We start from the raw sequence: 11,754 nt of genomic DNA, 5'->3' as shown, positions 1-11,754 counted from the left end.
CTCTGAGGGAGAAACCCCAGTTTCTGGTGGTTACCAGCAATCCTGGTTGTTCCTGGGCTTGTAGATGCCTCACTCCAATCTCTACCTCCTTCTTCACAATGCTCTCTCCTTTCTATTTCCATTTTTGTTTCATATAAAGACACTCATCACCAGATTTGGGGCCCACCTGGTTAATCCAGGATGATCTCATTTGGAGATCCTTAATTACATCTGCAAAAACCTTTTTTCCAAACAAGGTCCCATTCACAGGTCCCAGGTAGGCACATCTTTTTTGAGGGGTGTCACCATTCAACCCAGTACATGGTCTATTAAAGACAAGATCAAACCTCATGTCTGTTGACTTTGTAACAACATGATGGAATCTCAACATTTTGGCTAAGGATTGCTGAATCCTCTACCAGGAATTTAGATTTAGCCAAACGCCTTCAGATTTCTCAATGATGACATATTAGGAATTTTAGATCCCTGATAAGCATTTTCAAATGGTACAATTTAGATCCAAACTCCCCAACTGAAATGGCTTCCTGGTCTGCCATTAAAATGCCCCTCTCCCCACTACGGAAGGCTAGGTCCGTTGACAAATCAATCTTCCCCCAGACCCTGCAGTTCAGTTGCTTCAGCGCTCCTTTGTGAATCTTTTGGAAATCTGAAACTCTTCACTTTCTCCGGACAAGCCCACAGACACCCCTCACTTTTAATAGCCAAAACTCTACCAGGCAATGTTGAGAAGCTTCAGTTCCATGTATCTCTATTTGGCAGATGAAATTCATTCATGAACTTGTCTTTAGTTCTGTACTCCTCAGGGATTTCACACCACAGAACGTTGCTATCCCACGAAGGTCTTTTTCTCACGTGCTGACTCAAGCTTATCTGTAAAGCTTGCTTCATCTTTCTTCTCGCCTGAGATAACAGCAACTAATTCAGCAAAATCCACAACAAAAGATAACAAAAACTCTCATTTCATACAAAGTGCCACTGATTATCACGTAAACACATTGTTGTGTTGGTGCTGGTGGTGGTCCCAGATAAACGCGATGTAGGCATGAAGGAGACTTCCTGTGTCTGTTTTATCCATGATATGTCACGTCTACAAATCCGTGAGTTACTGATGGCATTCTTGGTTTCTCCAGAGATGTGGAATCTCTGTGCCCTTTCAAGGTCTAGGATGGGGTGTTATAGGGCACATTTTGGATACTTCCAGTATTGTCTGTCTTTCCTCAGGACTGTATCCATATTGTCTAAGACTGTTCTCAATTGCACTTCTTGTGCTATGTGGACAAGTTGCTCACAGACACCGATTGCCTAACTGTTGGATGGCTACACCTTGTGCAACTTTCCCACAAATGAAACAAAACAAAAACTCTGTAGCCTTTCCCACTTTTGTGTCTTTTTCCCAAGGATCTTCTCTACCTTTCTGAGTAGAACAGTATTTTAGACACAAGGTCATCTTCCAAGATGCACTAGGGTCTCAGTATCCCACGTGGTCTTAGTCTGGACAATTGTAGTAACAATGACTAGCATAAGTGCTTTCTGGGACATTCCATTACCTCATCAACAAGATCCATGCAGTCAGAAGGCTATCCACACTGGGAACTGAGTTTTTCATGCTCCACTGGGTTGTTGGACTATTAAACCCAGCTCCCTCATCTTTCACAGTGGAGCTACTCAAAAACAGCTGCTGAGTTAGCAATATGTTCAATGCAGTTCCTCAGTTGCCCTTCTTTGGGGCAGAGATTCATTCTCTCGTCATGCTGTTGGGACCTGCTCTCAAAACCACAGACTTCACTCCTATGTTTTATCCTCTTCTTCCAGACCAATTCCCTTGGGAACTTCATCATACACCCAACAGAAGGTTCCAGAATTATGTGACAGTTCTGAAGAAGCCTCTTATCTGGCAGCTTCAATGGAACCAATGCTGCCCCATTGTAAACCAACAAAACCCCAGGACCTCCAAAGATTACAGGTGAGCTTTATCTCCACAGCCCCAGATCTAAATCCAGGCGAAGTCCAGACTTGGATACTTCCCCCTCTTTCCCAAAAGCAGAGATGGGCATTGTCTTTAAAACCAGCCAAGCCTGTTCCTTAGAAAGACATTAACAGCACAGCTGATTTTTCTGTGTTGATGTTTTCTTTCCCTTACATACCTCAAGGCGTCTTACGATGAGAACTGTTCTTATAAATTCAAAAATAAATAAACAGTAATTAGGGGCATGAGTTATTCATAGCCCATAATTTTTGGTCCCACGTGGGGTTGGTCTAATTATACCCAAGAAGCCATAAAAAATTAGAGAGGGGAGGTTTTTAACTCCATCGAATACGAAATATGTAGTTCTCTATGGTGTCTTTATTTTATGTTGTTTTTTTTTTTTGCCTCCATCAGCTGCATAAATACAGACTGACCTGTAGGAACAACCAAAACAAGTCCTAATTGTGTGTGTCTAGATGTATCTTGCACTCTTCATTTTTTTACTGGGATGTTCTGTCGGCTCTGTTGGGCATGAGTAACACTGATATTATCTCTCCTTGTAAAAAAGATGACTGCCCAGCTGTCAGGAGAGAATACCCTGTGAGCTGTTTCTCCAATGATGGCGGCATTTGTCCTGTTTCTTCACCTTGCTGGCCCTCATTTATGACCCTCAGCACATCTTGGAGATGACGGAGAGTGGGTTGCTTGTACCTAACTTATGACCTTCACTATCCCAGCAGCTATCACGATTAATCTGTTTAAAAAACTATTATAAAATACCATCTCTTGGTAGGAAACTCAATCTGAATAGAAGAGGATGAGATGAGAAGAGAAATCTCCATCTGCGTAGTTAAATCCCCACCACCGCCCTAAATTGACTGACCCTCCTCATAGCAAAGCCCTGTTTTCCAGGATCCATTCAGGATTTTCTGTGAACATCACATATGAATCACAGAATCATAGATGCTCATATATTACACAACTAGATCCTATAAGTTGTTCCTTATTGATAGTGTTTTAAGATTTTTTCCTACAAATATACATATAGAGATCATTTTCATTTATTTTTTAAATGGCTACATAATAGTCTGTTGTAAAGGTATGCATCGATTTATTTTGTAAACTAAATAGACTTTATTTCTTAGAGCAGTTTTAGATTTAAGGAAAAATTAAACAGGAGGCTGGCCCCATGGTATAGTGGTTAAGTTTGGCGCATTCCACTTCAGCAGCCCAGGTTCGTGGGTTCGGATCCTGGGTGCAAACCTACACCACTCGTCAGCCATGCTGTGGCAGTGACCCACAGACAAAGTAGAGGAAGATTGGCACAGATGTTAGCTCAGGGCAAATCCTCCTCAAGTAAAAAAAGGAGGATTGGCAACAGATGTTAGCTCAGGGAGAATCTTCCTCAACACAACAACAACAACATTAAACAGAAAGTACAGATGGTTCCCACATTCCCCTTTTCCCATTACACCATGTCCCTTTTATGAACATCTTGCATCAATGTGGTACATTTGTTACAACTGGTGACCCGGTCTTGATACTTCATTATCACCCAAAGTCCATAGTTTGCATTAGGGTTCACTGCTGGTGTTGCATATTCTATGGGTTTGCTCAGAGGCACCACATCATATATCTACCATTACAGGATCATATAGAATAGTTTTGCTGCCCTGGCATTCACTAATTTATTTTACCACCATTATTTCTCTCCTCATAACTCCAACAGCCTCCCACCAGGGACATCAGCATTCTCTGTGCGTCAGAATCAGCTGAGGAAAAGATAAAAATATCTACGCCTGGATTCCCATCCCCTGAGACTTGGTTTAGCTGGTCTCTGGTGGGGCCCAGGGAATTGTAGGGTTTCTAAAGTTCCAGGTGGTTCTAAGTGCTCTTGTAGGTCCTTGAAGCTTATTCTCAACTCAGCAGGCAGAGGGACCCTTTTAAAATTGAGCAGAGCAGATCACATTTCAGCTCAGAATTTGACAATACTGCTGCAATTTGCTGAGTTAGGTTTGCCGAGCAAAGTACAGGATGCCAGCTAAATTCGGATTTCAGATAAACCCTGAAAGATTTTTTAGTCTAAGTAGGTCCCACATATTGCATGGGAAGACTTATACTAAAGGTACCACTCATGGTTTATCTGAAATTCAAAGTCTACTGGGCATTTGGTATAAATATGTCCAAAAGACGGCATGGGGCATACTTATACTGAAAAAAAATTATTAATGGTTTACCTGAAATTCAAATTCAACTGGGCATTTAGTATAAGTATGTCCCAAATATTATATGGGGACATACTTTATACTGAAAAATACACATACGTTGTTTATCTGAAATTCACATTTAACTCGGTGTCCTGTCTTTTTAGTTGCGCAATCCGGCCATCCTACTTGGAGTAAAAGGCAAAGTCCACACTCTCTCCCTCACATCCCCAGACCTCTGAAGTTCACTCCTTCCCTCCTTCCAATCCCGCCCCCTCTGGAAGACTTAATATATATATACACATACCTACGTAGATATGCACACACGTGTATTATATGAGATAAAATGTTAATATATACTTACATACCTATAATTATATAAATAGTGAATATAGATAATTACTCTCCTCCCTCTGGCCCTCTCACATTGCTATTTCTTCTTTTCCCTCCATAGTTCACATCCTCTCATCCACTCTTAGTGCTGGCTGTCCATCTCCCACCCTTGGATCTGAGCCCCATCCGCGGGGAATCTCTGTCTCACAACCTCTGCTTTATCCAATGCTCACTCGGGAGTGCCTGGCACTTGGTAGGGATTCCCCTACCCCTTTGGTGGACACGGACTGCTGTTACCAGTCATGGTGATTTCTCTGCTGCAATGGACCGTCTTCCCCAGACACTTTCATGCCCCTGGGCACGGATCGCACAGCCACTCATAGCCAGCAGGTGCATGGGAAGATCTCACAGCCACTTCCTGATTGTCCTCCCTAAAGGCTGCACCCCTTGATACTCTGACCTGCAGAGAGAGGCAGGGCCTGTTACCCCGAAAGCCAAGCTATTTGGGATGCCGTCTCATGCCCATCGTTCAGGGGGGACAAGGCACCCAGCTTTGGCTAACCTGCGTCTTCTCCATTGCGAGAGGTTGAGCGTCTTTCTTGGAGCAGGCTCTGGAGTCCCTGAGGACCTGCTGGGGGAAAACAACTCAAGCTCCTGATGTCCCCCCTTCCGAGTAGCAATAAGAATAGTGCCAACTCCTAGACGCCGTCAGGACTGAAGTGACAAAACATGGGAAAGGACCTCGGGCCAGGTCAGAAACAGTAGGAGGTCAATGTGTAAGGCGTTTATGGGATTGAGGGTGGCAAGTATGTTTTCACCATAACATGTGTCTTTTAAATGAGCTTACGGACTTTTAAATTATGCATATTTCAAATGACGATGAAGACATGTACATATACATACATACATGCACAAACATAAATATGTATAAACTGTATACATGTGGGTTTGTATATATGTTTAGGTTTGTATATATATGTTTATATGTACTCTGTATGTATATATGTTTATATATTTGTCTACTATATATGTATATATGTCTACACTGTATTATATTGTTATATTGTATTGTATTGTAATACTATATATAGTATATATAAAATTACATATATATATACACATATGTACATAAAAACGTATATATTTTTCCTAGGCAATATAACCACAGATAAGCCTTTACTTTATGGTTTCTTAGAAAACCTTCCCAAATTTATATATATTTTATATATAAATTATATATAATATAAATTCTATGTTTTATATAAATATAGTTATTCTTATTATATCTTAAAAGTCCATATTTCCATCTAAGACTCCATAGTTTTATTTTCACACATGCATTTTGACACATGAAGAATTTGCTTTGACATAAGGAGTAAAGGAGGAATTCTGCTTTGTTTTAATTTAAATCACCGAGCAGTTGTCTGAATAACATTTATTGGGTAAGCTGTGTCCTCTCCCCCACGGTAACACGGAATGTGCATTTCAGACTCCATAGTAATGCATTCCTCAATCTCTTTCCTCTCCAGTTCCAACCTATTTTTAAAAACCCAGCTTTATCATGAGGGAAGCTAGTTCCCACCTCATTACCAGTCTTCTTTTTCAGCATTTTAGAATCCTGCCTCTCACGTTTTTCCCTCCAGATGAGCTTTAACTTCACGTTGTCAAGTTCCAACACAGGCTTTATGGGGATGATGCTGAGGTTAATCATCCATAAAGGAAGAACAACAGTAGCAAATGTTTTTCTACAAGGTCAGGGCACAGATTTCTACTCAGTCACATCTTCCTTACGTCCTTCAGCAGTTTTCAAGTTTCCCCCTTATTAGTCTTGTACTGGTAAGTACTGATGACAAACCAAAACAATTTGGTTCTTGGATAAGACTCGATAAATGTTTTCTTATCTCTCTCTCGGACATTAAGATAAACTACAGAACCACAGCTTCTTAGCAAGGACTGAGATAACTCTACCCCAATCCATCACTTCGTAGAAACTGGTTTCCAAATCTCCCCATTTGTATCTCCTGTGAAATCATTTGTTGTGTGTTCTGAAGTCTGTTTTCCTCATTACAAGAACATTTGTAGAATCTTGAAAAAAATCTTAAGGAGTCTCATAATCTAGACACAACCTTTTTGACATTGTCCTACCGTTTTGGGGTCATTTTTTTATATAGCGAAGATCAGAGTGTGTTATAAAATTTGGACTACTGCCTATATTAAAATTTAATCATAATGTTCCTATTTGCTTTACTATTTATGAAGAGTTTGAAGATTTTCTCACATGAACAAGCCAGCATAAAAGCATACATTCTCCTATTTTTGGATGTTGAAGCTATCTCTATAACAAAAATTTCCTTGAATAACCGGTGTATGAGTCTGCTAGGGCCACCATAACAGAATTCCACAGACGAGGCGGCTTAAACAACAGACATGTATTTTCTCCCAGTTCTGGAGGCTGGAAGTCTGAGATCCGGGTGTGGGCAGGGCTGGTTCCTCCTGAGGCCTCTCTCCTTGGTGTGTAGATGCCGTCTTCTCCCCGTGTCCTCACATGCTCTTCCCTCTGTGTGTGTCTGTGTCCTCATCTCCTCTTCTTATAAGGACACCAATCCTGTTGGATTAGAACCCATCCTAATGACCTCATTTTACCTTCCTCACCTCTTAAAGACCCATCTCCAAATACAGCCACATTCTGAGTTTCTGGATGTTAAGGCTTCAACATGTGACTTTTGGGGGGACATAATTCAGCCTGTAATCATACGTAACTCTGATCATGAAGCTTTGATGAACTCAAAAATTTAATTTTCAGAAATAAATTCCCACATTTAGCACTAAGAGACCAAAACACATGATCATTTCTAACACCATAAGTGTTTCTACTAATGGACATTACAACCAAAAGTGTGTAAGAATTCTCTCATCAGCATGGAACATCTCATCTTTCTCATGTTAGGTAGATTTAAAAATACAGCTGCCACGTTGGTCTTAGTTGTACTTCTTTTGATTATTAGTTATTTTAACATTTTTTTCTCCCTAGGTGAATGACCCCTGGCTATGCCCTTTTTTGGGGTTCACTGTCCATTAATGAATGCCCTTTGACTGTATATCAGTCTGGTTTATGTCCTTTTCTTAGGCACTATGCATGCTTGTTGTCAATATGTTTTTCTGTCATTTATATTTCCATAATTTATATTTTCAAGTAGTCAGATCTATTCATCTATTGACCCCTGTGGTTCTATCTCTATCAAGTCTAGAATGTCCTTCCACAGCCATCTGGGGATTTGAACGGGCCACACTCTTTTCTTCTTGTCCTACTATTTTAAGTTTGACACCCCCCCCCCCACACACACACGCTCTTAACTCTAATACTCATGGAATTTATTTTACTTTTCTTGTGAGGTCTTTGTGCTATTTTTTAATATGGTACAAGGTGAGAATCTAAATTAGCTTTTAATCCAAAACAGATAACCGTTGATACCAGTATATTATTTATGACACCTGGAGACATATACAACTGTATTTGACATAATTGTTCTCGTGTTACTATGCTGTACTTTGTGTTCCTTAAAAGCTTCAGACACTAGCATATGAGCAAAAAGGAGAATAAAAATTATCTGATCCAAGTGATAAAGTCAGTTCTGTAGATTTTAGAATGCAAGTCACTTGGCTCATGGTTTCAATCTACTTACTTGCTTTCTCATGTTGAGATTATTGGCATACAAAGGAAACCTCATTGACATATCATGGAAAAGAAAGACGGATGCCCTTGGTGGACTTCCTCTTAAGTCATCTTCCTTACTAACTTGCTTACTTACTAACCACCACCATTATTTTTTGGGTCAAATAGGACCTTTAAAGTTTAAGCTCAGAAATCCAGTCAAACAGCAACCACAAAGTCATGTAACACCAACTTCCCTTTTAGATGAAGGATGGCTCTTTCCAGCACACGTGTTTACATTTCAGGAAGCATTATTCACCTTTGAGACTTCAGTACCACAGCGTAGATTTTCCATAAACCCCTCCAGCATCTGAGAAGTAAAAACTCTCACGCATATCTTGGGTGAGGAGTAAACTCAGCATATTGTGATCACAGGCTGGTCTAGCCCAGACCATGTTACTATGCTCAGTGGCTTCCTATAGGGTTTTCTTCAAAATCACTCAAGAAAAGCCTCAGAATACATAGACAAGTTTACAAGCATTATTTTTATAAGTCAGCGCTCCATTCATGAATAAGAGCACCCAGAGTGCCACATTTTCAGATCTTTGAACTTCAGTTGGTAGAGAGAGGCTTAGGGTTTTGTTTTAATTATTGATGATTGATAGATTTTTTTTTTTATAATTTTATTTATTTATTTATTTTCCCCCCAAAGCCCCAGTAGATAGTTGTATGTCATAGCTGCACGTCCTTCTAGTTGCTGTATGTGGGACGTGGCCTCAGCATGGCTAGAGAAGCGGCCTGTGGATGCACGCCCGGGATCCGAACCCGGGCCGCCAGCATCGGAGCACACGCACTTAACCGCTAGGCCACGGGGCTGGCCCATGATTGATTTTACATAAATCTAAATCCAGGATTTAGAAGGTGGAATCCAGGATTCCACCTTGGATGAATTTGTTGCTTTAAGCCCATTTGGAATTCAGGATCTCCCTAGCCAGGGAACTGGGTGTGATATCTCCAAGGTGAAAAATTCATTGTCATCACCAGAGAGGGCATTTCCACGTTGGCTGCACCTAGCTTGAAAACATACATTGGGTCGGAACACTTCTCCAACAAGTGAAATTGGAGTTGCTTGAAAAGGGGACCCATTGGTGTGAAACATCTCCAGAAAGCCAGGCGCCGAAATACGGCACTGGGGGAGGCTGCAGAGACTCTTCGTGAGCGGTGATGATTCAGCAGGGCTCGGACTGGAACAAGTGTCTGATTACTGTGGTTATCCTTATCATAATTATCAAATAAGTTGCATCATCTTTGGTTAGTCGTGACTGGCCTGGCTCCACCTGCAGAGGCAGAAGGGCCAAGGATTGCAATAGAACGTAGCCAACCAACTAGGTTATCATGAATCCCCAACACAGGAAACCAACACAAACCCCCACGGGGTCATCCCGTCATGAGGGAGAGATGAGAAGCAGAGGATTGCAAACCTACCCACAGTGAGTGCTTACAAACACTTGAATCACTCCTTGAGAGGAAAATGTTCCTAAGCGAAGACATCCGAGGCCCCACGAATGGCTGTGCAACAGCTCCTCTGAGAAAATGGAAACAAATGCACTGAGCATGAGAAATGACCTATTACGTTCCCACTACACAGCACTCAGTAAAAGGTTTTATCTGAATTCTGGTGAAATCTATCTACTGAAATCTGAAACTGTTCTTCTGCAACTAAACAACCATCGGAATTTTCTGCCTAACTTCTAAGATCGAGGCCTAAGTGGTATGTCTTCAGGCAACGAATGATACAAAATTTCCATCAGTGGCGCCATCTAGATTCGAACTGATTCCTGTATGGCTTGGACGACTTCTTTCCAGAAGCCCTGGGAAGACCTCTTCTAGGCTTGGTCAATTAACAAAGTATCAAACCATGCCATGCATATTTCCAAAGTAGCTATTTCCATGAGTGAGTGGCAATATATATAGATACACTTAACTCAGAATATATACATATATAAATATTATATGTCTATATGTACAAATTGTAAAGTCTGTGAAGGCAGCAGGACACTTCTTTTAGAATATATATTATAAAATATATTAGAACACATATTATAAAATATATCAGAATATATATATTATAGAATACATGAGAATATAATATATAACATGTAATATATCATATCTAATATATGTATAAGTTGTAAAGTTTGTGAAGGCAGCTGAACACTTTTTTATTTTAACATATATATACACACATAAATATATACATATATACACACGCATATACAGACATATATCAAATATATACATATATTCTAAAACAAGTGTCCCGCTGCCTTCACAGACTACCATCCTTGTTTCCCTTGCCTTTAACAACACCTACCCCGACTGTTGTGTTGGATTTATAGTTCATTCGGGTGGAGGTGGGAACTCATTCCTTCTGGATGACAGAATTCAGAGCTTCCTCACTCTGCCACAACATAAGGCCGAATCATAAAGGCAGCAATGACCCTTTAATGCCTAGCTTACGAAGATTTTCCTTTTTTGTCTTTCAAGTAACATGCTGTGGTTTCTGAAGAATTTTTATGATCCTCCCAGATGAGAGCTGCTTTGTACAGCAAGGTGTTGCAAAACCCGCCCAAGAGAGGTTCGGTATGTGGCCAAGTTCAGGGCGGGAGACGGATGGCCACATCAAGTCTGCAAAACCAGTCTTTAATTCTGAAAGTTATTCTGTTACTTTTCTGTGCCCGGGCGCAATTAGAAGGGAAAGGCATGTCCTTAATTGGGTGTGAAACCCTAGTCTTCACCACCGACCCTAATTAGCTAGCAGCATCTCAGTCACGAGGTCGAATCCGGGTGGAGAGGGCGCGCGCTCTGGGCGGAGACGCACACTTGTCCCGCGGGGGACGGTCCTGGGTCGCCCGGAGCCTCTGGGCCCAGGCAAGGCCTGGTGGCTGCAGCGCCGGGACCGGTCCTTGCTCTAACCAGGCGCACGGGCGCACGCGGCCCGCTCCTGGTGCGCATTTTTCGCATTCCAGCTCAAGATTTGGCAACCAGCAGGCGTCACGCCCAGGGAAAATGCCACCCACAATGTGCAGATGAAGGCTCGGGGCGGGGGGCGGTGCTGGTGGGGGAGGCTGGCTGCCCGGGGGCCAGAAAACCACACCCAGGGCCGGATTCTGATTTCTTGTCGTCCCCTTCCCGTTGGCCTAGCCAGGCAGGCCTGGCCTGGTCCCTGTAAAACATGGCAGTTCTGAAGTGCTGACTTAGACGAGGCCTGGGCTCTGCGAGAGATCGCCCGCACTCCGACTCTAAGACTGAGGGTCAAGACACTCCCTCCAAGGGCGGAATGGTTGAGATTCTTTCAAGCAAGGTGGCAGGCAGAGTCCCTTTCTGCTGCTCAAAGTGTGGTCCGTGGACTCGCAGACTGGTCAGCCCTGGGGAATGGGCAGGACCGCAGCTTGCAAGCCCTCTGCACCCCAGTGTGCATTTTAACCAGATGCCCGGGGGAAAGAGTGGCCAGTTAAAATACAATAGGTCCAATTACATTAGAATTTCCGATACACACTACTGTAGTCATTTCGTCGTATACCTATACCCAAACATAG

The sequence above is a fragment of the Ceratotherium simum genome, chromosome Y, assembly GCF_057802395.1.
Source record: "Ceratotherium simum simum isolate JZ-2026a chromosome Y, ASM5780239v1, whole genome shotgun sequence".
Classification (NCBI taxonomy): Eukaryota; Metazoa; Chordata; class Mammalia; order Perissodactyla; family Rhinocerotidae; genus Ceratotherium; species Ceratotherium simum.
The sequence above is the reverse complement of the archived record's forward strand: the minus strand, read 5'-3'. Positions refer to the sequence as shown.